The sequence below is a fragment of the Agelaius phoeniceus genome, chromosome Z, assembly GCF_051311805.1.
Source record: "Agelaius phoeniceus isolate bAgePho1 chromosome Z, bAgePho1.hap1, whole genome shotgun sequence".
Taxonomy (NCBI): Eukaryota; Metazoa; Chordata; class Aves; order Passeriformes; family Icteridae; genus Agelaius; species Agelaius phoeniceus.
In genome coordinates this window covers 46,180,301-46,208,093 of record NC_135303.1, presented here as the reverse complement: position 1 = coordinate 46,208,093, position 27,793 = coordinate 46,180,301, and the positions used below count along the sequence as shown (strand labels likewise).

At 39.4% G+C, this 27,793-nt stretch overlaps 1 long non-coding RNA gene across 1 annotated transcript; it reads left to right on the top strand.

The window, feature by feature from the left end:
• The first annotated feature begins 1,721 nt into the window (after nucleotides 1-1,721).
• Nucleotides 1,722-24,577, top strand: LOC143691955 (uncharacterized). Its single transcript, XR_013179763.1, has 4 exons — nucleotides 1,722-1,830; nucleotides 17,501-17,550; nucleotides 23,611-23,752; nucleotides 24,391-24,577. It is a non-coding gene; the product is annotated as an uncharacterized LOC143691955 (long non-coding RNA).
• The last annotated feature ends 3,216 nt before the right edge of the window (nucleotides 24,578-27,793 follow it).

Sequence of the window (27,793 nt, the reverse complement as noted above, 5' to 3'; positions counted from 1 at the left end):
CTTTGTTCTTCTCCCTCCCACAGCAGTAAGTAAGTCTCCCCACAATAGCCTTCAGCCTGTCCCTTGCCCTTATAGACTCCTTTTGGGGGTCTCCCAGCATCTCTGGGAAGAAGCTTGCTAGTGTCAATTAAAAGTGACATTCACTGCCTGATTTATTCTATTTCCTTGTGAAAGGATTTGGAATACAGTGTGTTAAAAGCTGAAAGAAATCTGGACAAACACAGAGGAAAGTTGGAACTAAGAGGATTATGAAATTCACTTACTTTCTGAAATGAAATTGGCAGATTGGTATGTTTTTTGACATAATTGCAACACCAAACTTACAAATCACACTCATAACAGACTTCTGAGGCTTTCAGATGTTCCACATTCTAACAGTCCAAGCTATCATCCTCTGTATGCCTTTGGAAAGTGCAGTTATTGCAATGGAGAGTCGCATTAGCACAGTCTTGAGCAATGCCCCCTTGTAGGATTTATCTATTACAGTCCTGATCTGGAAAGATGGGGTTAACCTTCTGGAAGACAGAGTGTCCACACAATACATGGATTACAAAAGGAGTACTTCATACCACTCACTTCATCCACTAGTGGCCCTTTTCACCCTCTTTTTGAGCTGAAGAATACTCGAAGAGCTGTTGTAGGTCTGAGTCATGATATGAGCTCCATTGTTGACTTCTTTCTTGACCCTGGGCTTGTCAGAGATCACAGTCAAATTGTGGGATGTATGCCTGTCCACAATAACTTCCTGGCCATGAACATGAATCAGTTGGAATGAAACTGATCCTTTTCCACTAATTTGAGCCTAAAAGGCCTTCTGGCTTCCACGTGCTCACAGCAAGCACTTGACTAGTTAGTACCACAGAATAGCAGCAGCATGTTTGGGCATTGAAGGCCTGAACTGTTTGCTCTCCCCACAGCTCAGAAAAGGACAATAACAGTATCACACCTTAGAAATGTGTTGCTGTGTTGATGGGGAAAAAGTCAGTCAATTTCACTTTCATAGATGTGTAAGAATGCCATATACAACCCACATAATAATTTATCTCCTATGCCCCATTTCATGTATTGACTGCTACCAGGAGTCAATTGGTGTTAATTTACCTAGAGGAGAATACCCTTCCTAAACATGCTGTGGTTTAAGCAATCACCAAATGAAGGGATTTTAATAGCAAAGAAGCTAAACCTGTTGATGAAAAGACTACTGCAAGTAGCTTGAGACAGTTGGGCAACATGATGGTAAATTACATTCATTGTTACTGGCTGCAAGGGAATACAAATCAGATGGAACAAATTAATCTCCTTATATACATCAATGGCTTCTGAATTAGTTGTCACCTCCCAGGGAAAAAAAATAAGCTATGGTTTGCATTGTGGGAAGTTCAATGAAGATATCTGCTCAATTTTCAGCATCAGTCAGAAATTAATAAGCTGTTGAACACCTTTAAACAGAGGCTAGGGAACAGCACAGCAGCAATGTTCTGCACTACATATTTTCTGCTTTGTGTACATGTATATTTTAGACTCCTCTCATTGCCCTCTTAAAAACAGAAAAAGTAAAGCTCCTGAAAAGACATCAGGGAGACATGCCTGGACAAGCACAAAACTGGGCAAAATTGTTAATTGCTATTCAAGGAATAGTTGTGCAGGGGCCATTTTTCCCAAAAAGTCAAGGAAGGAGCTGCATATCTTCAGACTGTAGTCAGCTTTGGATTGTTGTGATTTGCCTTGTGACAATCAGACTCATGGCTGAGGTAAACACCCCTGCCCAACTCTACATTTTCAGTTATGAGAAACATACTTGGTTTAAGCTATAATATCAGAAAGAAAAAAGTGAGTAAAATTCCTTTTCTTTTAATTTTTTTTTTATTTAATGAAAGCCTTTACTGTTACCTTTTTCTAAAAAGATTCTTAAAATTGTTTCCTGTTATCTGTTTGAATCTCTTAGTTTTATTGTTATTTGATGGTAAAGACTGCTGACCAGTGGTTAGAAGAGGTGCATTCCTTGTTATAAAATAAGTGCATATTTTGTTGTAGGATAATGTTTCACCCCCCTTAAGCAGTGTTCTTTGGTTCTCTCTAGTGGGAGACATTTTGACAATTTTGTATTTCTATTTTCTTAATAAACAAAAAATTCTTATGTTTCTATGAACTGCAACTTAATTACAGTCTCTCTGGGAAACTGATGGGCTTTCATACAGGATGTTTTCTTCCTGCTCTTGATGTTCTTTCAAAAAATCTTGTTTTTTGGCTGTCAACCAAAATACATGAATGAATTGGGTTTTTTTCAGCTTTATTTTATTTAAACCCAGAGAACATAAGGTATCAGAGAAGAAATTATGAGATCCTAAAGATTAAAGGTTGAAGTATTCCCACAATGTATTAAAGATTACAAGATGATGACAGTCCAGTGGCAGTCTAAGAAGAGGGAAAGTTAATGGACTGTGAGATTAAATTATGCATCTAGAGAGTGCTCAGCTTATTACTGATAGGTATTGCTTTCAGAAATAATTGTTCATTTTTAAAGGTGTTTCTCTGCTTTGTACTGAACTGATCAGCCCCCTGGAAATGGTCATTTAAGGGCATCAGCATATGAGTTACTTTTTTGCATATAGAAGATTAGTGATGTAATAGGATAGTTGGTTTTTATAGATTTTTAGTGAACAGTAATTGGGTAGAATGGCAGCTTTGCTATCAGACATATTTTGACGTTATGTTAAATTAGAATTGAATTTTGTGACTGATATCAAGAAGGCTGAATGCTCTCAAATCCATGGGGCTTCAGGATGCTCATTCAACGCTCTTTAGGGAGAAGCTTTCAGTGCTTTTCATAAAAACATAGAGTTGTGGAAAGTAATCTCTGAAGGTCCACAGTATAGCCTTCTGCTCCAAGTGGGATTTCTGTCAGCATGTCTGTGTCTTTGCCTAGTCAAGCTGCTTTCTACTATCATTTTTCTTTGGAAGGATTGGACAAAATCAATAGGACTCATTCAAAAAGAGGGGACTATGTCTGCAATTTAACTCCTCTTTTGCTTGTTTTGGATATATAGATTAATTTTCTAGGCAGGCATATTGATTTGTTCAGTTAATTCCTTTTAGGTACAAATCATGTTGCTTGAGCTTCTTTTATTCTCACATTAGGCTCTATTACCTTTTAGCAGGGGTTTTTGTTCATGAATAATGCAGAAATTGAGCACCTAGTACAGGCAGCATCTGGATTATTATCCTTACATATCTGTGTTTTGTAGAAAACGCAGAAATAAGAAATACAAAAGCCCTGCCCCTTATAAAGATCTGTAGTGATGCTGACTCATACTTAGCATGCAGAAAGACCTGCACTAAATGCACCTTTTCCATTCAATAAATTTTGAGCTTCTCTTGAATAGGTGACAAAGATTTACCTCTGTGCTTTGAATTGCTCTGAGAATTGGATGAGGCCATGCAAATTACTGTGGTACTTGGTGATTATGGGGAAATCTCAAGGAGTGTTCTCCTGAGGTGGTCTTGTTGGACATGGTTTGTCTGTTTCAAAGCAGACTGCATTCCGGCACCTTGCCGGTCCCCTGATGTTTAAGGATGTGCTGGAAGTCCGGGCCACCTGTATGCCCTTGCTGCAGAGACGCTGGTGGCACAAACCTGCCGCAGATGCTGTGGTACAGGGACCATGCAGGTGCATTCTCTGTTGGTGCATCCACCTTCACTGCTTGCCACTTGCTTGGGGCAGATGGGGAAGGTGCTTCCTCCTCTCTGATTTAGTGTGTCACTCTGTCCCTGCATAAAAGCACCATCCCTCTTATTTTTTCCTCTTTGTCCCCTTCCTTGACTTTTGGTATAGATACATCCAGGTAATAATCTTTCCAGCATTGCTGCTGTGTTAGCAGCATGAGACAGAGGGAAGAGGCAGATACAGAGCTGCAATCCTGCCTCTTCTTCCCTGCTCCTGGGAAGATGCATCTGGGCAGTGATACAGGGGCCTGATCATCATCCCCTTTTAGATTTTCCTTCCCTGCATTTCACAATAGACCTCTAATGAAAGTGCTTATACAGCCCATCTAGCCAATCTGATGTATTTTTCACTCCCACCTCCTCAATTGCAATGTTTCTTAATGATCCTCCAAAGGCCTCTGCAGTGATAGCGTCATTTACTGGGACACCACCATGGCCTTTTTAATGTACGAAACCAGGTGATTGACATGAGGGGGAAACCAGCAAAGCAGGTAATACACCACCTCTTCTGAACCCTCTGCAGCCCTGCCTGAGGAAAATAATCCCTCAGCTGTGTCAGGCACTGTGGAGACAGATAAAGTCTGCATGGGTGAGCCTCTAAAGGGACTCCCTCCAGAAAGACAGATGAGGAATGTCTAGGGGTGGGAGTAAAGTGTGGCAGCTGTATTTACTCTAGTTTGCTCTCAGTATTAGTTTTATGACTTGAAATTACAGGGCAATACTGCTGTGAGGAGGAGATGTCTGAAAAGCTAAGCGAGGCTCTTTTCAAAAACAGCTAACAGCAGGGGATGTTCATTGCTCTGTGCCTCTGTGTTTTCACTGAAGATAAATTAGATATTCTGAAACTCTCAGACTAGGGGACACAGTTGCATTTTTAATAATTTTACACAAATATACGCACATACACACATATATATGTATATATATATATATAAACATGCATTTAAAGCTTTGCTTCTGCTCTCAAGATCATTCCCACTTCAGAGTGACAGTGATGTGCAAAGGCATGTGAAGGCTCGAGGGCAAAATTCTCTGCAATTAAGATGTGCTAACATTGCTGTCATCTCTCCTTTTCTCCAGCTTCCCCATTACATTTTTATAACTTTTCTGCTTCAGAAGTCAACCGTGGTTGTACCTCCTGGCGGAGAAAGGCACTGGGTAGATCTGACAAGTTCTGCTCTCAGGGAGGAGGAGACTGCAGGGCATCTCACTGCAATGAGATCTCTCCCCTGCCCAGGAAGCCCCTGCTGGTACATCATTACTGTACTTTGTTGTGTTGGTATATCCTTCCCATACTCTCTGGAGTGGCTGCGCCCCAATTCCCTATGGAAGAGACCGTGCCAGCCTTGTCTGTGTGTGCCTCCTCTGCAATCTGCAGTCTGGCCCAGGGCACTTTGCTGTGTTTTACTGCCTGGCAAAATTTGCCCTGATAAGGTACTGAGATTGCAGTTTCATGGATTCAGCTAATTGGAAGAGGACAGCATTGCATCCACTGCAACTGAAAACAGCTTGACATTGACTTCTTTTTGGGAAGACTGAGAATGAAATGTGTAAAATGCAGAAAAGATGACCGGAGACAAACTTAGTAAGTTTCAAAATTACCTTGTTTTAAACCATGTCTTTCAGAACTTAAAATGGGGGAGGTCCTTGAAACATTTAAGAGGACATTTTGTCATTTTGCCCAACATGGTAGAATACCTTCTTTCCTAGCATTTTTTAATTCATATTTGTGGAAAAAATAATTTCCTAAATAAATCTTCTGTCTGTATTTTCTCAGATGTGGTATAGGAAGGTTAGCCCAAATATAAACTGGTATAAATAATTTAAATATTTCTTTAGCAGCCTTTCAAAAATCCTATTGAGAACTCTGCAGATTCAGCTACTACAGTCACAAGCTCAGGAAATGTTAGCATTAAAACTATGACAGAGCTAGTATTGACTTCAGTGGAAAAGGTCTGGATGAATACAGTTTTAGTCAGCCAGCTCTTTTTTGAGGTTTACTATATGACATTATTTTCCACCAAGCAAAGTCTCTAGAGGTTTCTGAAAACCTCTCTTCACTGGTTTCCATTTTGTCATCATTCTTATTTTACAGGCAGAGAGTTGAGACAGACCAGACAAGTGAACTAGAACTATCTGGTAGACAGTGGCAGGTTTGGGACTCTCTCCCATGTTGCCCCTCATACTTTGGTCCAGAATTCCATTAGGATGGCTGATGAAATCATGGCCCATTTACCAAATCTTGGCCTCTTCTTGGTTGGACAGAGTTGTTCCTTGGAAAATAGTATGGATGACAAAATCTTAGTAAGTGAACAGAGGAGAAGCAGTTCCAAGAAACATAAGCAAAAGAAAATCAAGAATGTAAGTAATTGTGAACTGGTTATTGGTGAAGGATGAGCTTGAGGCAAAAGCAAAGGAGAATTCTTTGTCCTGCTCATTAATTTATGAAAGGTGAGTCGTTGTTACACAAAGAAGAAGTTCAGTGAATTTGGGTAGGTTTTTTTGGTGTGTGTTGAAGTGTTTGCTTTTAATTTCTTGCACAACCAGGCACAGTCTCAGCATGAGCCACTTCATCATAGTAAATTGTAAACTTGCCTCCCTGGGACTTTGGGCAGGGCTGGGTACGATGGTGTGCCTAAGGAAAGCATGAAACAGGGCAGCTTGCAACTTTACATGGATTCCCCTTCTTAAGAGAAGCAATTTCATTGTGGACTGAAGAATGTCAAGAGAAAAATGAATACAAACAACAAACCCCATGCCAAAATGAAGCACTTGCTAAAGTCAGGGCTCTCTGCAATGATCCTGATATTCTTCCAACTTCTTTTATATCACTGAATCTTTACTGATTTCAATGTCATTAATTCTGATTTATAGCACCAGTGTAGGCACAGGGAATGGCGTTATCAGTTTGCAATATCAGGCTGCTCCCTGAATTTGCACCCATAATTATGTTTTTAGAAGCAAGTTAAAGTTTCCTATTATATCCACAGCAAGATCCATTTAAGAGATAGCAGTTGCACATAAAGAAAATTTATACCGCTGAGGAGTGAATCAGCTTGGAAAAAAGATAGAGAAGATCTGTATCTCTTTACATCCTCACAACTCACAGAGACAATTTTTCAGGTTCCAGCAATGCTAAGAGCTTGATTTTTCTTTCTCTCTTCACATAAGAAAATCCCTCACTTTTGTTCTGCATCCCAATTCTGAAACATGGTGTCCTGGAGCGTGATATTTTACGTGCCTTGCAGAATACTGTGGACCTAATCTTATCAGATAAAATCCCCATGAGCTCCAGTGGAAGTCAGGATTAGAGTAGAAGCAGGTGGAACAGAAGGAAGTGTGAGCTGGTGTGTGTGTATGTGTGTGTGTATTAGCCATCACACAGGATTTTTATGTGATAGCTGATGCTGGTAGAGGGGCAGGTAAACAGGGTACCCCAACTTTCCTTATGTCACCTGATAAATCTGCTTTGGAAAGGGTTCACAGAGAATCTGAAAATATGCTGACTTCCCCAAATTTCAAACCACAATGTTACTGTTGGGATAAAAAAAAGCTTTTACTGCTACTTTGATGATTTCCTTGAGATTTCTTTTTGCTGGAAACAAGCTCAAACACCTTTCTCCCATTTCAGCTGTTATCATTCTTCTTTCCTAAAATTGCCCATCACTTGCACCTTTTTTTGTCCAGCAAAATGTGAATGCTTAAAAGTTTTGGGCCGTTTAGTCTTTAATGATATTCTAGTTTGGAAATATTTTTATGAAACAGCCAGTGTAATTTCTATCTTTTTCATGTAGGAAAAACTCTTTTCAGCTCATTTGGTCTGGAAAAGAGAGGAATTTGTAATGTATGTCACAGATAGCTTTGTGCTAAGACCATATGTGTTTGAGCAATAATCTCAAAAATTCAGCTCAAGTTCTTTCTAAAGACAGAGAAACAGTTTGTAGATGAGGCATTCTCTCCCAAAGATTACTGGTGCTGAAATATCATTACATGATCTCTATAGCCTCATAGTCTGACATTTTCCAGAGGAGAATTTATTTTAAGGTTTTCTGTCTGGTAGTGCTTTAACATGCAGTTGTCTGACTTATGACTCCAGGATTATTTTTATTTTATATGAATCTGTAAAAATTAAGAGGTCCTAAGTAGAGCAGTCTGGCAAAGGAATGCTCTCACTTCTAGGAAAATTCAGCTGACCTGTGTTCTCCTGATCCCTGTTCACCTACCAGGAATGACAGTCCCTGCTGTGGTGACAGGGGCTGTCTGAACAGCAAGGCCCATCTCTGTGCCTCTCTGCCCTCCACAGGGCCTGCAAGCTTTGGAAACCTCTGTGTGCACAGCCTGAATGTATCCCACTGTCCCACCAGTGGCTGGAGCTGTCAGGGGGTCAGCTGCTGGGTACAAGCCTCCCTGGCTCCTGCAGATGCCAGCTGGGTTTCAGTGCTGCTCTGTGGATTTGGCCTACGGTTCAGTAGTTGCATCACAGGATCAGCAGGAAGACACATGCTCTTTCACTGTCCTTAATATTCAAAAGAAACCTGATGATTAGCCAATCCTTTTTTTGATGTTCACTTGTGGGACACATATCAGCTCACAACAGGGACCTTCTTCATGTGCTTTTATCCCTTGGCTGATGCTCCAGGGATTCTGATCTGAATCTGTCTACATATAAAAGCAGGAAGGGAAGAGAGAGAGTGAATCCCTAGCTCCCATCACAGATGGCTGGTAATTAGTGTACTGGTTCCATCTCCTTAAAAACATAGCAAAGACAGTTATCTAGTGACAGTGTGATTGACTTCAAGCTGTTTTGCATCACAGTAATCCTCTTTGAAAAACACAGAAAGAATTTCTACCTCTGAATTAAAAAAAAAAAAACCACTTGAAAGTTTATTTTTACTTATTTATACTGGGTCAAATATTACATGCCCTTCAAATTTATTACATGGGAAATTTTGTCTGAGTGGGATCTGCAGACTTATGGAAATGGAGATATATTAGTAATAACAGTCTAATCTTTTAGACACGAATATCATAACAGACCTTAAAAGTAAATATATGCTAAATTAAAAGCCATAGATGGCTGAACTATGACCCAGTTTAAGATCCTGGTTTAACACTCTCATCTTCACACATGCTCTGCTCTCAGTCAGGAATCACATTCTACTGTGGTGTCTCCTCGTTTGGTTGATTCAATCCCGTGGCTCCAGGTGTGCATGGTCCATCCCACCACAACCCTCACGGATACAGCAGTGTTACTCACAGGCAATGCAAGGTGTGCAATCTTCTAATGGATAAACTGTTACCCATTCTCAAGTATCTACCTCCACCTTCAATACTTCCCAGACAAAAAAAATCCCCAAGCAGTCTATGGTTTACAAAGTTTTGTGCATAGCACCAAGTTATCCAGTGAGGCAGGACATAGGGCCCCATTCCATGGAGTTCTGTTTTCCTTTGCAGTGCCAGTCTTGATCACATCCTTCAGCCTACACTCTTCCTGTCATCATCTCTCCCCACGTTAAAAATGATGTCTTTTATTTATTTTTCTGCCTCACTTTGTTAATTACATTTCTGCTAAAGGGAAATGGGGACCTTCTATCACCAATAGCTTTGATGAAGGATGAGGCTAAGGCCAGATCCTTTTACCACTTCTTAAGCCAGCATCTCACTGCTGGGAATTATCCTTTTCCTCGCTGCAGCTCGGTTGAAGAAGTTACACAAAACAGTACAACTACTTGGATGAAAATGCTGTTAAACTGGCCTTCAGTACGGTCAAGAATAATCTAGATGCTACTGTAGTTCTAAGTAAAATCTAAAATTTGCTGTGAAAGCTTAATTTTAGTTAAATATCTGTGGGACAGATTCTGACTTCGCATCTATTAAGAGATAGCTAATGCCAACTGAGATTAAAAACTGTCAGCCTGGTCTCCCTCAGTGAAGACAAGATGAAAAATAACCAGGCTATGCTGCTTCTGGGACCTGTGCATAAATCCTGCAACCTCAGCAATGAGGCATAGACTGGTGCTGTATGTTGTGCAAACAGCACAAAACACAGTCTAATCATGCCAGAAGCAGCCCTGGATTTGACCTCACTTGGTAAAGATCATCTGTGTGCCTTTGGGCATGTGTGTGTCTCTGGGTTTAATGCATTACCTGAACAATCCAAAAAGGCTTGTACTGAGGATTGAGTAATATGCTTTGATCCTGTTGTTGTGCTTTAAACTCAGATGGAAAACTAAGCACCATGCAGTATTTTGCTCAGCACTCCATTATCACTTCCACCCCACAGTGAATGGGGAGGAGAATCAAAAGTGAAACTTGTAGTTTGAGATAAGAACAGTTTAATATTTAAAATCAATTTAAAATATTTAAAATCAAAGTAAAATACAATAAAAATGGTAAATAATAGATGATGTAATAATAATAATAATAATATTGGGAAAGGAAAAGATCCAAACAAGTGATGGACAAGATAATTTCTCTTCCTGCTCTGACTAATGCAAGATCCTATTCCCAAATCCAGAATGGCCACCCTCTGGTGGCCACTCCCTCAATTTATATAGTGGACATGATGTCCCATGGTGTGAAATATCCCTTCAATCAGTTTAGGTCACCTGTCCCAGCTATGCTTCTTCCTGATTTTGTTTGAGATAGGGAAAAAAGAAGTCCTTGATTTAGGATTAACATGGCCCAGCAAAACCCAAAATATCAGTGTTATCAACACCAATCTCATTCTGAATCCAAAACACAGCACTGGCACAGTTACTGAGGAGAAATTAATGCTACCCTGACTGAAACCAGGACACCTGTACATGTGTTGAGTAGGACTGAGATGTGATCAGATTTTCCCAATGAAAGAACTATTGCCATAACAATTTTCTGCAGTGTCTTCTTTTTTTCAGCTCTTTATAATTTGTGACAAGTGCAATTGATGTCAGTTAAAAGCCTTCTTTTTATTCACTTAATATTGTCCTAAAGTGCCTCTAATTCATTGTGGTCCAATTTTTAAAGCCTTCCATGAATGTGAAGTTTTAGTAACTAAGAAGTACTGTCATCATCATCAGATTTTGGAATTGAAAATCTCTGCAGTTATAGACGGAAGCCAGTGAGTGACTCCCTAGTCTCTACACGTTATGACATTTGCTTCCAGGCACTTATAATACATCAGACCAAGGTACAGGCTTTTGCTTCTCTGGAGTTAGACAGGAATGGCTCTCAAAAAGGAAAAAAAAGTCTCTTGGTACACCTATGTAACAGTTTACTGGCAGTCTCAAAATCTTTTAATCTTGTTCATTTATGTGTTTAAAATCATGCTATTATTAATTTAGTTGGCTAATGTTTCTGCCCATTATTTTTGGTAAATCACCATATGGGGAAAATACATATATGGGAGAAAAACTCCTTGCCAAGTTGAGCTGAATTCACTGGATGCTGCCAAAACATGAACCAAACAATTAAAGCAGTGCTTGGAAAAGATTTTGGGAGACAGATTTCTGGAGTGCCCATACTTTTGGAAATGCAATGAGGCAGTGGACTGAACAGAGAATGTTACTGAAGAAGGTGCTTTCTCAGTGTGGGCGTATATGGTTGTTTCTCTCCCAGAGCAATCAGCGTTTAGCAAACTGCCTCCAGCTGGGGAAATATCTGTGTAGCTCCAATGTGGCACTCTTCTGGAAGTCTGAATGGGCTGCTTCAGATCACAGTCAAAGAATGCAGCAAACACTGAGCTTGTTGTATATAAGAAGACTTTTTCCTGTCTTTGATTTTTTTGTTTTGATTTAGGCATGTGACAAACAAGTGTCAGACTGAAAATTTTTGATTTCTTTTATTTATTTTTTAAGCTGGTAATTTTGGATGGTTCTGGCAAATAGATGCAGGGAAATAACAATTTGCATACTCATTTTGAGCAAGGATGTTTAGCAAACGGCATGCAAGTGAGATTTGTTCAGTCAGAGCAGTTTGAGAACAAAGGGAGGGTTCACTGTCAGGCATTAAATATCCCAGCTGCTTGCCTTTGAAATCACATAAGGCACCTTCTAAGCATTTTTGTCATTATCAGCTTACACTCATTGCATTGGACAGGAACTGAAGAGATTGAAGTAAATCTTACTGTTGGAGTAAAAATAAGGAGCTGTCACGTGATCCATTTCCAGCTCCCAGTTTATGGACCTGTCTGTTCCTGAGGACGTAATATATCTTTTGTGATGCAGCATCCTGAAGCTCTGCTTCTCTCAGTGGAAAAAGGATCATTTTCTCCTGGGCAGATAATTTCAAGCGGGTATAAGTGCTTTTTACTGTGCAGCTTTTCCACTCAGGTATAACTTAAGCCCATTGGTTTAATGCAGCTCTTGGAAGACAACTGGCTCATCTTCTGCCAGACCTGAGTCTCTGCAGAATGAGCCCTCCATCAGCTGCAGCAGGTGGAATTGGCATGACGAGCTGTTTTTGAGGTGACAGTGCAGATTTTTGTCTTGTAGTGCCTGATAGGAAGGCTGCAAAGCCTCCCATTTCCTTGCTATGTCCCTCAAGGCTCCTGCAGGCCCTGTGCCACCGGCAAATGAAGCCTGAGCTGCAGTGCAGCTCTGCAGTCAGACCTTTTAGAGGTATTGGCCCACCATTAAGGACTCTGCAGTGTATTTGAATCTTTCCTCTGGAATGAAGGAAATGAAAAGAAAGGAAATGAAAGGCAATGAAAGGTAATGAAAGGAAAGAGTCACCTTTAGCTGACTTGAAAGCAGTAGATGAAAACTGGCTCAGTTTTTCAAAAACTGTAACTGTGACATTCTGCATGGAAAGTTCCACTCGCAAAGATGAATGTTTCATTAATTTTTAAGGATGTGAATCTGTACTGGAACATTAACTAGAGCTTTTGCTGTCTAGCCAATGCACTAATACCATGCAACAGTCATATTATTTTACTCTGTTAAAATAGTCATCAAAAACTTAGCTAAACTTAAAATGGTGAAACATCAAAGTGCAGTTTTATTCGTATGAGTGATTACTTAGAAGAAATTGCTAGTTTTCTTGCTGAAAAATGACTGTGAACTCTTCCTCAAAAAACCCTTGAATAATGTAAATCTCAATCTAAGATGCTGCCTAAAAGAGATAGAGTAAATTATATTATTCATAAACAGTGCTCTGTCTCTGGAAATTAATTATCTCTAAGCCTCATTTTTCTCTATTACTTCTCAGTACCCTGTTAGCAGACAAACAACACCTGGTGGCTACTTCTGACCACTGTAATGATGCAGTGGTTTCCTCTCTTTCTCTGAAACAAGTTTCTCAAATAATGCTGGAAATAACAGGAGGAAAGAGACCTGATTGTCTTTTCCCTTACTTGAGGTGTTGTGTAGTCATCCATATAGTCCAAAAAATGCATTAAACTGTCTGACCTTAGGGAAGTGGTTATATAAGGCAGGAAGCAGCCAAAAATAGTATTTGTAAAGTTGGCTGGGAGCTTGTTATCTTTGAAAGCTTGCTGAGTGTATCTGGTTTCACTAACAACAATTTTCCTAAATTTTTCCTGTGGTTTTCAGTTTTTCAGTTAGTGTGTATCCTCTCCTGGCCCAGTTTTTGCCAGAGAAAGGCAAAGGAACTTGGCAAACCAAGAATGCAGAGTACTGTTGATATATCCAGGAGAAAACACCACTGAAGAATTTTGGGGAAGGATTCCTACCTTACACTTGGGAAAATTTTCTATTAAAACAAAGCTTGTGTTACTTTAATTTTGGTATTCAGCTCCTTTCTAGAGTCTTAAAAGGAAGAACCACACATGATTTCCATAAGGACACTTGGAGTAGGATGGAAGTAGCACATTCCTAAAAGGTATATTTTATCAGCTGAATGCCAGTGCAAAAAGCATTTTGGGTTTATGTTATACCCTTGCGTCTTGGGTGCTGCACAGACCAACTTAAGTATTAACTCATTCTGTTATGCATAATGATCCCAAGAACATTAAGGCAAGCATTAAAAAATTCCAACAAACCAACAATAAAGCAACCCAAACCAACACATAATTGATGCCTTTCATCTCCAGGTTTGTGGAATCCAGGTGTGATATACTGCACACTGTAATCCAAGCATGAAAGTTAGAAATGTTTCTGGGAAAGACCAGAGGATGATGTGGTTTTTGTGTGCCAAGGTACAGTATCTAAGTGTCATGCAAAACTAATTCAAGAATGTTTTTTAAATCAGGAAATATCACAAAAGAGACACCATCTAATCTGCCATCGGAGGGAATTTTTTTCAACCAATCTACAGCATCCTCAGCACTGCATAAAATATCTTCTGTTCCCTTAGTACATTCTATTTTTTAATTGTGACATTATTTGTTAGCCTCTTTTGTACTTCTTGGCAGGTAGAAATCAAAATTGATTAGACTTTCATAAAGCTAGATTTTTTTATTCTGTTTATCCTTCCAAATACAAGAATGCAGCCCGTGTAGAAGGAAAGAGTACAGCTGCACTGCAGGAAGATATGAAATGCACTTATGAAAGGTATAATGCTACTTCATCCAAACCTACTCATATTTTCCTGCCTTCCGATTACTTTCTGCATTTTAAATATATGTTATCCCTTTTCCAGAAGAACATTCTGGTGGTATTCTGAAATCCTCTCTTATTGAAATAGAAGCCTTGGAAGAAATCTTTGTTGTTGAAACCCATTTTCTGGTTGGCTTATGATGTTATAAAATTTTCTGACCTCTAGTATGAGCATTGCAAATTCTCCAAAATACATTCTGTCACTGAAAAGTTGCTAAGCAACTAATCCTGTCTGATCTATTGTAGTTCAAATAAATGAAACAGACATATAGAAGAGAGTTTATAAACCTAATGGGTTGTAAAAACAAACAAACATAAACCCATAAACAAATAGATATATGATGTATTTAAAAGCAAAATAAATAACTGAAGGAAAACAAAAAAAAAAAAAAACTGCCAAAATCCCCCAGCTCACAAGAAGTATTTGAAGACATTTTAAGCAAAAGCAGAAAAGGGTCAGCATGTCACTTCGTAGGTCCAGATTAGCCGTCACTTCCGTCTGCTCTTTGGCATCCTTAATGGTTGTTTAATGTCCTTTTTGCTGGGTATTTTTCCTTGCATGATATAAAAAAGTGTTCCTTAGATAATTAAAAGCAAGCTGTTATTTGTCTTTCAGATGAGCTGCCATGATTTTTTTTTTTTAAATTTAGCTCTAGAGTCAGGGGGAAGATTTTCTGTGCTTCCATAATTTGCTTCCCATTGTCCTCTTGTTGCAATCTGGCCTCTAGATCTGGGCAGTTAAATCCAGAAGAAGGAGGAGATGCAGCTCCTAGCTGAAACGTAGAGGAGGTGCCATTGACCTGGGGGAGCCCTCCAGACACCCATCATGTTTGCAGCCAAATAGCTTTTCCTGTTTGAGGCAAACTACACACATTTTTCATCAGCTTGGGTGATCATGAGGATTTCTTTTTCTATCTTGCTTTGCCTCCTGCAGGTTCATAGGGTTGGATGGATAAAACTTTAGCTTTTATTTTGGGGCCAGGGCCATACTTTTCTGCCCTAATTACCTGTGCCTGTGATTTTGAGTCTCAAACTTCTGTAATTTATAGTAATCACTGTAAGGTTATCCCTATCACTATAACCCCTTAGATGCTTTCACCTCTACTAGCCATTGTGGATTCTTCCTTTCCATGACCAGGACTTCAGTGCAAGATAATTGTCATAAAATTTATTGCATATTCTTAAGGAAAAGGAAGCTTTTCATTATACTGAATTTTCTTTTGGTTTGATTTCAGGTCTTTCAGGCTCTCACACTCACAAGTGCCAAGATGTCTGTGGTCTGGTTGTGGTACTTGGTTGAAGCACAAGATTAGGGGGTTCTGTCTGCATCTTTTGGCTACTGCTTGGCTGGTAACAACAAAGGTGTTTTGGACAGATGTTTTACATCCAATAGGAAACATCAGCTATAATGTTCTAATGCTTTGTCTCAGTTCATGCTTTCTTCACTTTTCTTAAATCCTGTGTCAGGTTGCTGTCTGTTGACTTTTCTCCCTCATGTTATATGTATGAGACATGTCTATAGCCCTGTCCTGTTGGTCCTACAGGCAAAAAAGAGGTATAAGGGATACATAACAGCCTTTTAGCAATTCTGCTGGTGTGAGGATGGCAGGTCTTCTGCTGATGGACTGTCTGGCCTGTGGGCTTATCTGCCATAAACAGGATTCATACCAACTCTAATTCTACAAACTGTTGCATATTTCTGCACTGATTTATGATCAGAGGCATAGTTCTTTACTTACAGACTGTAGGTCTGGGAGGTGTCTTTGAAGTGAAATGCTGGTAATATGAAATCAGAAAATAAACCTCGTAGCTGTACTGTGAAGTTGAGTATTTATTTATATGCTGCAAAAACTACATTGGAGGTCTTAAATGTCATTATAGAAAGACAGAAGAAAACTTAAAAGTGAAAATAATAATTTTAAGAAATTTTAAGAACACAAAAAATCCCAGTAGCCTTCTTTCACCATACCCAGTAAGATGGTCTTTTTCAGACCTGACTAAAAGCTAGGACTTTTCCAATGACTTGTTTGGGCCAAGCCTCTGTTTTATTTCAGTGTAAAAACTACTTGATCTAAGGTAATATGTAAGTCAGGGCAATACATAAGTCAGAATTAAATAGCCACCTCAAATCACATTCTTTTCTCATTATGATTCACTTGAGAAACAACTTCTTTTCCAGCCTTGTTAAGTTGTTTGACAGAGAAATCAGTCACTCCTCAGAAAAAAAGGAATGGAAATGAGTTATTTCTATTTTCTCCTGGTGTTTATGCAAGTTTCCCCTTAAGCACTTACCAGAATGAAAGCTTTTCATCTAACACTTTAATTCTGTACACCTTTTCCCTGGGACCAAGAAAATAAAATAATAGCGGCACTTGATGAAAGGGAAAAAGTAATCACTGGAGAGGAAACACTCCAGGAGCAGATAACTCTCACAACTTATTGAATACAGTCAGCATAATTATTAGACCATTTTAATGACTATCATTGCATGTAGACTCTAATAATGGAAATTCCAGGTGTTCATCTGGAAAGAGTTTCTCTCACAGTGCAGGGAGAAGGAATAGGGATTTGCAAAGCGTGTTTTTTAAACAAGTTTTCTCTCAGCATGCCAAATTTTATCATTTTAAGGAGATCTTGGGAGTGAAGAGCTGGGCTGAAACTCAGATATGTATGAAATTCTTATGCTTTGCAGATACTATGTCTTTCAGTATCTTAAAGAAACTTTTTAGTCTGCCAGGTATTTCACTTACCAAACATGTGTCTCACTGATTTCTCCTCTAGTGCTGATCATTCTGGGCTATTAAGTTTGCCACTACTTTGGGAAAGTACATGGCACCTTTCATTTTCCTTGCAGAAATCCTCATCCCTCTGATGCCTTCAGATTTGATCTCACAAAATGTTGTTCAAAGACCAGTGAGGAAAGGGTCCCCATTGGTGCAGCATCTGTGTGAGGCTCCGCAGGGAGCAGAAACACATGCTGGGGTTAGTATGGGGGGTCCTTACAGCCTCTCTCATGTTATGCCTGCAAACTGTGTCACCACACTTCTTGCCAGCAGTGTTCATGAGGATTGTTCTTCCTGTGATGATCATAGCCTGCTTGAAAAGTAATCTCTTGAAGCCAAATGAGTTGAAGATGTATGCCAACATACTTTTGCTTTTTTCTCCCCTTGTCTAGCTATTGCTTCCTCTCCTTTCATAATATCCACTGCACCGGTGTTCATTATTTTCTTGATGCCTTTCAGATCCATTTGTTCACCTTCATCCAGAAGAAGGAACGTAGCCTGCCCCTACAGTAAGCAAACACATTATGCTTTCTGCCTTCTTTTAAGCTTCTGCTTTACTCAAATCTGTAGCCTAGTAGGCTTTCATTTCCTGAGGCCTTGCAAATGACAGCAAATGACAAACCAGCAGAACTTGTTTGAAGAAAATTTACCAACGCAAGCCAAGTTTTGCGGAGTCCTAATTCATGGTCCAGTGGCAGGCAGAACATGACTGACAGACTTTGCTGGTAGTACTGCTGTACAGCAGTAGTACTGCTGGTCCAGAACAAATGAGCAATTATGTTTCTTGACTAATGAGCAATTATGACTCTTGACTAAGAGTCCTGCCTTTGGTTCCTCACCACTAGCCAGCAATTGTGCTTAACACTCAACTTTTGCTTGAAAGCTGTATATTAGAAATTACCTAGAGACTGGGTGAAAACCATCTGCTTTCTTTTTGTTGCATGCACTGTATGTGGACTGTTACTGTGTGATGTCTTTTGGTTTACAAAAGCTGAATTTAGTCTTCAGGAAGAGCATGTTTTGAAATTTAATTTTTCATGTCAGGGTAAAACTTCTCTCAGGAATTGTTGATCTGTCTTCTGGTGCAAATAATTTAGAGTAGTCTTGTCTTGGCAGTAGAGTATACTTTCACAAACCCCAATGTGATTTTTTTCCTAGTGCAAAGCCCCATTCCTGCTGCTTTCTACTAAGAGGACAGGTGTTGTGAGACAGTGGAGCAGCAGACTTCAGCTAAGCCTGCTGCTGCATTTTTAAAATCAGCCCTTGTCTAAACCAATTAATTCCCACAGTCTGTGTCTATGTCTGCCCACAGTGCTCAATACTCTGCTATGGGCAGTAATAGAATTTGTTTTATAACCTGAAGGTCTACATGAAAAAGAGGGTACGTAGCCCACTAAAAGTATCATGTTGGGGATAATCAGAAGCTTCTCAAGAGCTCTGCCTTGAATATGGGGTATGGATATTTTCTAATTGAGGCTGACATCCACGCCTTGCATTTTTCTGAGGATAAAACAAATCAATCCATCCATCCATCCATCCACCAGAACTCAACTTCTGGCCACCTTCACCATTTGGTATTCAACTATAAGATGCAGGAACCCTCTTGGTATAACCTTCTTCTTGTCCAGTTTGTATGCTTAAAGGTACCACTCAATATCCTGGTGGGCCAATCTGACCATTCCTTCCAAAGGTGGTCCTGGTTCCAGAACTGATTGAATAAGTACATAGCTAAATCCCTTGTAAGCAGGCATTTAAAGCTGTTCATGCAGAAGAAGTAATGCAGTGCAGCCTTTTGTACACGATTAAGCTATTTAAGACATTTTGTGTTTGGTTTATAAAATAGGTAGTGATGGATTATGTTTGTGCTTGAGTGGTCTCATAGGAGTGTAGCCAGCTGGGCTATAGGGACTAAGAAAGGCAGAGATATGAGTGATATCTCTTGACTGAGCTCAAGATGCTACTGAAAGGGCTCTCGCTGCAGAGATAGTTCTCACCATCCAGAAAACAAGCCTTATTTGGAAGATTTGATTTCCTGAGCGAACATTTTCTCTTGCCAAGATCTCAGTAAATTTATTTTCCTCTGCAACTGGCTGTATGTGATGGTTTGTGCAGCAGCCCTTAGGTCTGAGTCTTCATTTTTTTTCACCTTAAGCTGATACTGATCACTTCAGATATCATGCCTCTCCTGACACAACAATGTGACAGCAGACACAAAACTGACATCGTTCATGAAAAAATTACAAGGACCCTGTTCTCGAGGACTGGCTTCTCTGTCTGCCCCCTGCCCAGCCTTTTAAACTGATAATTTCTGTAGATTTTGTGTTGGAGGAGGAAAAGCCAATAGCTTTCTCAATGAATGGAAGTAATTTAATAAGAGATGAGGAGGAGTGGAAGAAATTGGGTTAAATTTTGCAGCCATTCTGCTGTTACAGTTAGACACCCTCTCTTGGGCCTCAGTATTTACAAGGACCCCTGCTGTTGGTACAAACAGCCAGAAAACAGGACCCTCACCCATCCACAGTCTCTCCAAACCAGCGTCCTCATCTCCAGAGTGTCTGAGCCCTCCCAGCTGAGGTGGGTACCAGCTTTTGTCAGCTGAGAACGGGAACCATGGTGAGCTGGCTGAAGAACAGCCTGTGCAAAGTCTGGTCGTGCAGCAATGACTGTGACAGGTGGTATCTGGGGATGCACTGGTGTCAGCTCTCTCAGTACCAGCTCTGAAAGTTTCTAAAAAAGTTTCTCTGTTCCTGCCTGGAGATGGGGGTTGACCTGGGATCAAGTGAAATATCAGCAGTCTTGCCTTGTGCATGGCATATTCAAATGGTGCATTTCACTCCTGAAAACATTTCTTGGTGCTTCCAAAATAGTTGGAAGAGGGAGACAAAGGAGCACAGAGCTTTAAAAAGAGAGCCAAATATCTCTCATACCTGCTGATGTGTCTTAACCTAAACTGTATCCCAGAAACAGACAATTTAAGCTTTTTACACAGTGTAGCCAGTTGCTTGCCAGGTTGCTAATATTTTATTTAAAAATACAGCCCTGCACATGAGACACAGTGGTTCTGCGAGCATCCTGGTACAGGCAGAAGTCTCCATTTATTTGCAAAATTCACACAAGCAGCTCCACAGACCAACAGGAACATTTACAAAATTTCTTAGCCAATCTGGCCTCTGAGTTTGGGTGAGGTGTTTAAACACCCTGGTGTCATTATGAAGTGTTTTCAGATTATCTGTGAGGTAGCTGAAGAGCTTCATGAATATGTCCTGAGAGTAAAGTACTTTTATGTCTAATCAATGACAAGCAGTAGCTTTATTTTAAATAGTGGCTTTCTGTTGATTTAAACAATGAATTCACTTCACCCTTGGTGATAAAAGAACATGATTAGGAGGTTCCAAGGCCAAACACTTAAACAGTACAGTGTCAGAATTATGTCTCCAATCTCATTTCAGCTGCCACTTTATATCTTCTGATACTGTAATTACATGCACACTTGTTTTTCTTCAAAGTGACCCATGACCAGTTGGTGCTTGGTTACATGAGCAGTTATTTAACATTTATTTTATCTTCTTTATTGTACACACTTCAAACTCTACTGTGAAGACAGAATAATTAATTTCTTCACAGGCTTTTTAAAGGTGTCTGTCAATGTGTCATTCTTTTTAGGTGCTTTAAACATAAAACTTCATATGTTTCTGTGAATTAAAAGGAGTATTTGAATCTGTTTCACTGATGGGAGAATGATTTTAACAGCAACTAGAAAAACACTTATAGTACAATTTTTGTTGCTACAAAGTGGTTCACTGTCATATGCCACAGGAAGATGTCAAAGACCTGTTCTCATTGCCTTCAGCTGCAGCCCTGAGAGCTCCGCTGTTCTACATTCCCCCATGCTCAGTGGCACTTGAAAAAATGTGTCATACACTTAGAGATTTGTAAAGTATTGAGGCAACTTGTCTTGTGTTGCACAGGAACTCTGAAGTAGATACCAGAGCTGAAATGCAACTCTTCAGGGCAGTGTTGAAGAGTGTAAATGAAGAAACCTCCCTGTTACACCTACAATCATGCATCTCATTTCACAGAACTCGTCTATCAGCCAAACAGCTCAGCATGCTAAGGGACCCAACTGCATCTTTGCAGCTGATCTTATTACAACTCTGATTTCTGTACACCCAGTTCTTCAATCTGAATTACTGCTCCTGTATTCCTCTATTTTGGCCCTTCCCCAAATTGTCCAAATATTCTCCAAATTGTGTCCTGAAAGAAAAAAAACCCTAACCAATTAAAGTAAAAAATATGACTTTACTGTGACCAAATTCCTTAAAAGAAGTGGACTCTTCCTACATTAGTTTGGTAATGGCAAAACAGCCTAGATCATACCCACTTGTAAATGATAACAATTTTATTTCATATTATATATTAGCATTACAGCAATTATATGGACATGTGTTGAGTTAAAATGAATTATTTTATATGGCTTTGTAGTTCATCTTTCTTAACTAAACTCGAGGTCTTAGTGTTATTATTCCTGGAACAATTTAATCTCTCAAGATCACAGGTTGAATATTTGTTGTGACGTGATGTATATTTTTATGAGAATACCTGTTTTCTCCCACTGCTTTTATCCTTTTCCTTTCTTTTTTGAGAACACTAATTTGACCATCTAGACATATTGTTGTCAGGAATGTTAATACTAATAATGACAACAACAGTAACTGGCAGCAACCATTAGGAAAATTGATGCCACAGGTAAGTCAACGACTTCCTTGAGCAGCTTACTCCAATTCTTAGTATACCTTTCAATGAAGAAGTTTTTCCTATATTCAGTATAAACCTCATGCCTTCATTCTTTCACTCTTTGTTTCAGTGCCTCTTTCTAGCTTATGTTGTAGTCTAGTTCCACTGAACTAGGTGGACTTTTGTTCTGGGCTTTTAAGGCAAATCTTGCATCATAGGTTTATAAGCTTATTCTAAAATATTTGCTATCTAGGTAAAAAACTTATGCTTCTCTTTTATTTTCATCTGGTGCAAACAGAGATGCTGTTTAAATATTAATTCCTCTTTCTGCTGGTTAGACATTATTAGCTTCTATCTAAATCTGGTGAACAGCTTCCCTTTCCATGATTCAGTCTTCAGCTAACAATGCCATATGGTTACCCACCTAATGGTAAACTCTAGCAGCTAAAAAAGTATTTCTCTTCCTTGACAAAAGAGTTAATGCATGTGTCTAATTACATTTCGTAATGTATTTTCATGAGGCTTCTCCCATGCAGAAAGAAAATACTTGTCATGGCTGATAGATTAGGTGTGTTCCCTGGTTAGCTATTAAAGTTGCTTATTCTGCTTCATCTGCACTATTTTTGGGATGTGAGTTCCAACAAAAATGTATGTTGTTCTTGGATATCTCATTAAATAAAATGCATGAAAAGAGCAGCAAAAGATGTATGTACATCTGGTCAGAAATATTGCCATGTAAAAATACCAAAAATTGTCTGGATAGAGTAATAATTCTTCACAAAGTCAGGAACAACAGTAATATTAGCAATTTTGAAAGTAATAGTAATAATAAAAGATTGTAATTCTAGTAATCCTTGTGATAACAGTAGTAACTTGCAGTGTCCCAGGCACGGTTTTGTGTAAGACAGCAGATAGACATACCAGAGACTTAGTTTTGATTCTTTCCTGTCTTAGGGGATATGTGGATCTGCAGCTTAGAAGATCCACAGATTGTTGATTGTTGATTGTAGATCCATGCTGGAATGCGGCTAACAAAGATTTTGCCATTGTCTTAAGCAGAGGCAGAGATTCCCTCTTGATCTTTTTAGTAAAAATTTTCCATTGCCTGTATCTGCTGTACAAGGCTGAGACCTTATATCGAAAATGGGATAGGAGCTCAGATCCCTTTAAAATCTTGAAAATGTGCCCGGGTTCTTAGGTTATTTATGCCTGTTTACTTAGGCTGTAGATTATTTAGGGTAAAATAAAATAAAGTAATAATTGTTAATTCAGAGGGTTGTGTCAGGTATTTGTTCAGGAGACTCGTGTGAATGCACATTTTTCTTCTATTACTTACTGGGATTTTTGTCTGTAGGTTGTAGCTATCTGTGAGACTGCTGTGATTAGAGCTAAGCTCTGTGTTCTTAGAAGCATTCAAAGCAGCTACTTCCCTGCAGCATCAAAGCACTGGGAATCAACATACTAGCAACTAATGTCTTGAGGAGTTGCACAGTTTCTAATATCTTCAGTGTGCTTTTTTCATAGGGCCCCAGACACTAAGACAGTTGGATATAATTTCATCCTTGCCTTGCTTCAACATAAGCTAATTAGGAAGCTCATTATTTATTTGGCACAAATTTAGCACAACAAATCAATTTAACAGGGCACAAGAGAGAAAGTAATTTAAAATGAAAGTCAGAATCAAGATGAAATAGCAAGATGGAATATTTTAATTTCTAATAATGCACTAACATCCTAATGGCTCTGTGGGTCTCAGTGGTGTTTCTGACATGGATAGGTCAGCACCAACCTCCCACAGAAAGGCAGGGTTCACTGATCAGTATTTTCTCTTCTAGATGGCACCAGCTCCCCTCCAGTCATTCCCATCCAATGTCACTATGCCACTACTCCAAACAAGATGAATAATCTGAAAGAGGGAAAGTATCTGACTTGAATAGAATCAAATAGCTGGAATCTATAATTAATGAAAATATTTTGGTAAGTTATGCAACTATAGAAATTTCAGTGGTCCCTATTCAAATTGTGTTGGAAACAGATTTGTTGGGCTGATGTGGAACCCTGGTAACGTACACACTGTCCCTAGGATTAGTTTTTCTGTGATCATGAACATTTTGTTTTAAAATTAGAAAGTTTGTGATGAGTTTTTTTAAAAATTTATTAATTTTTTTATTGCTTTACTTTACTTAACCTTAAAAATTAGTTACCAAGATTATGTAGAGCAAAATGCTCAGCTAGTGTAAGTATCTTTGAAGTCAATATAATTATATTCATTATCACTGGGGGCAACTGGGCTCCATCTACGTTAGAAATTTCACATAACTTGTGTCTACCATGGATCTAACTGTTCTTGCATGGTTTATGAGATTTAGGGACAGTGCATTTTCCGACCAGTGTGGAACCTGGAATGTTTCCCTGTCTGTTCAAAGCATGTAGGAGTTGTGAACATTTACAGTTCTCAGCATGATCCGTCTCACTTTCCCAACAGATGTGATTCATTAGAAAAGAGACAATGAGACTTGTTTGACAGATGTTGCACATGAGGGACAGAAGAAATACTTAGTCTGTGCTGAAATCCTGCACAATTACGTGTATTTTCCTGGTATCTCTCTGAACAGGTGAAGATTTTTGTGCTTTCTGGAGATAAATTTGCCTGATGCTTTTTTACTCCTACTTACCTCATCAAGTCCTAACACTAAACCCTGGGCCAGACCCAGAGCTGGTGCAAAAACAGAACAGAGGATCTACACAGACTTACACCATGGGGAGAGGACTGGGGAGACATGAAACAGTGGAAGGGATCATCAGAAATACTTACAGCTCAGTGCTGTGGTGTGAGGGTGGTTTTTGCACCATTCATCCAGAGATGGAGACACATCCACTCCTGCCGATTTCATGTGCCAAAGCCAGTGAGGAACAATGCAAGGACTTGCTTGCCTCTCTTGCTAGAAAACTCTGATCTCAGAGTTTGAGGTTCCCAATTTCTAAAGCTCTCTCAAAATGTGACATGTCTGTTATCCAAATATTGTATCTGTGATGAATAAAATTAAATTGATACAAATTCTTTGGCATTCACAATAGTTTATATTTCACAAATAGCAGATATGTTCACAGAAATGTTCTGAGAAGTCATATTCTTATTCAAATATGGGAAACTCTTGCTATGATTCAGTAAAAATATACAAATACAGAGTGCAGAATGAGTTTCAGCTGAGATCTTGAGTGTTCAGGTACCTGTGGTGCAGGATTTTAAGTAGATGCCTTTCTCTATTTTATTTAGGAGGGTGGAGGGTAAGAGAGGTCTTCAAGCAATCTTTACAAATATAGTAACCCATTCCTGGCCACATTTTCTCCACAGTTCAACCAGATTTTTGACTGATTTGGTTATAGATTTTTCCGTAGTATAAGGAAGCAGAAAGGCATGGTGTACTTACTACCTTCCTTTTCTTGAAAGACAAAAGAGAGGAATTTTTCTGCAAGTCATCTGAATTTGGGTGATGATTTCTAAGAAACAATTTTACAGGTTTCTTCTTCCTTTTTTTTCTTTTTTTTTTTTTTTCTTTTTATTTATACTTAGTTGCTCCAGATTGGAAAGAAATGACTTCAAGATAGGCAAGGAAAAGATCCATAAAAGAGAAAAATGCAACTATTTTACCCCATTGCTCTTTCCTCTGACAATATCTGTATTTTGTGATAGTACACATACATTCCTCGCTAGAGAGTACTTACACTGATTTATAAAAAGGTACATTAAGGGCAAAAGACGTTTTCAGATACAATAGTAAGCTGCAAACGACACAGCAATTTCACCACCATCTCTCCATTAGCTTTCATGTTTGTGCATTTAAAGAGAAAAGGAGGGTCTGGAGACTGCTGTTGCAGGCAGTTAAGAGGCTTGTAATTCCTGACTGTTGCTGATCTGTCCACAAAACTGAAAGACTGTAATTGGTATTGGGGAGCCAAGGAAGGATCTGCTTCTACAGCAGAGGTGGGAAATGGTCACAGTCCCAGGTGAGGGGTTTTTGGTAAAGAGAAGAATAACATTCCAACCTCATAAAAGCCTGTAGATGGAAGTCTTAAGTAAGCTGCAGATCTTTGCCTCTGTGTATGTGCATGTTTTTCTGTAGCACTGAAAGGAAAGGGATTGCTTTCCACACTAAACCATCTTGTTATCTCTGCTCTGTGAGATCACCTCCTGTAGCACCTTATAAAGTGGTTTGTTTAACAATATGAATTATTTTGAACAAAAGAAGGTTCTTCCTACATCAGAGCAAATGAACAGCCATGACATAGACTTGTCCAAACTTGGAAAAATGAAGGGAGGAGCTATATCTGTACCAAGCTATACATCTAAAACAATTTCATCATCTTTAACATAACCTCTTAAGAAGGTATAAACCTTATTCTGGTCAGAAACAGAGAGTATTTTTAGGTTTTTGCACTGGTCTTCAGCAAGATGATGTTTGGTGAACACTTGATCACTTTTAACCCTGATGCTGCTTCAGCAGGCATTGTTCCTATTCATTGAAATGCCTAATTTTGAATTAAAAGTTTCAAACCATGCAGTTTTTTGGATCAGAGATGCACATTTTGAGGGAGAGAGGGAGGGTGGGAAGGAGGGGAGGAAGTGGCAGAAGGAAGTGGTGGAAGGAAGGAAGTGGTGGAAGGAAGGGGTGGAAGGAGGGAAGCAAGGAGGGAGGGAAGGAAGGAAGGAAGGAAGGAAGGAAGGAAGGAAGGAAGGAAGGAAGGAAGGAAGGAAGGAAGGAAGGAAGGAAGGAAGGAAGGAAGTAAGTGGCGGAAGGAAGTGGCGGAAGGAAGTGGCGGAAGGAAGTGGCGGAAGAAAGGAAGGAAGGAAGTGGCGGAAGTGGCGGAAGTGGCGGAAGTGGCGGAAGTGGCGGAAGTGGCGGAAGTGGCGGAAGGAAGGAAGGAAGGAAGGAAGGAAGGAAGGAAGGAAGGAAGGAAGGAAGGGAGGAAAGTTTCAGATTTCAAGAACAAGGAAACTGCCAGCAGAGTAATAGCCACAGCCAGGACATTGTAGGGATGCCACATCAATAGTATGTAAAAGAAGGCTCATTCTGCATTACTTGATTCCTAAGATTGCTAGCTTGGTGTTTTCTCAGCCCAAGGATATCTTTTCCAATAGTCTTGAGTCACTTTGAGTGGCCCAGGACCCATGTGCTGATAGCAGGAGTAGATTCAGGCCCAGACCCAGCACTTCTGGTAATATAATCTACTTTTTTGCCCGACTATTGTGGTAATGCACTGAATCCTACCTATAACCTTACATGTTTCTTTCTGAGATATATTTAGGTACAGTGACATGCTAGTCAAAACTTCAGTGCAGATGCACAGACTGTTACATGCAGATACATGCATGAAATTTGTCTGAGAAGATCCAAATTATTCCTGTTTGGTTCTGAGTAAAACAAAGAAGCTACAAGTGGTGTTTTTTTCTGGATTAATCTACAAAAAATACACAGGCACTTGGATAAATGACCCTTTGGTGTATGAAGACCCTTCTCAGTGACCTTAATCAGAAACAGTCACCATTGATCTAGATAATGGAAGGGCACACAGAAATATAGATGTCCAAAGAGAGTTTTTGTTTTTCTTTTGATTAAGTTCTGTGGCAACATTGCCAGTGGGTCTTGTGGAAGAGTGTTTTTGCCTAAACTACTTGCCTTTACTCTCTAACATCAGTAAACAAGAAGATTCTCAGGGTCCCATTTAAGGTATGTATAAGTTTATCTGAAGTGCCGAATCAGCTCCTAGATAAGGATATAAAAGTACTGTGGCTGAAATAACAGGAACTGACACCCTTCCATATATTCCTTGGGGCAGAGAAACACACTGATCAAACTGCTAAATATTTCAGCTCCCTTCCAGTAAGAATTCCTGGCAACCCATGTTATTGGATTTCTGTGCAGATGTTCATTGGGTAAACAAACACAGAGCTGCACTCCCAGTCCTGTCTTTAGCTACAGGGATAGTAGCCCTCCTGCAATATAAGACCATCACTCT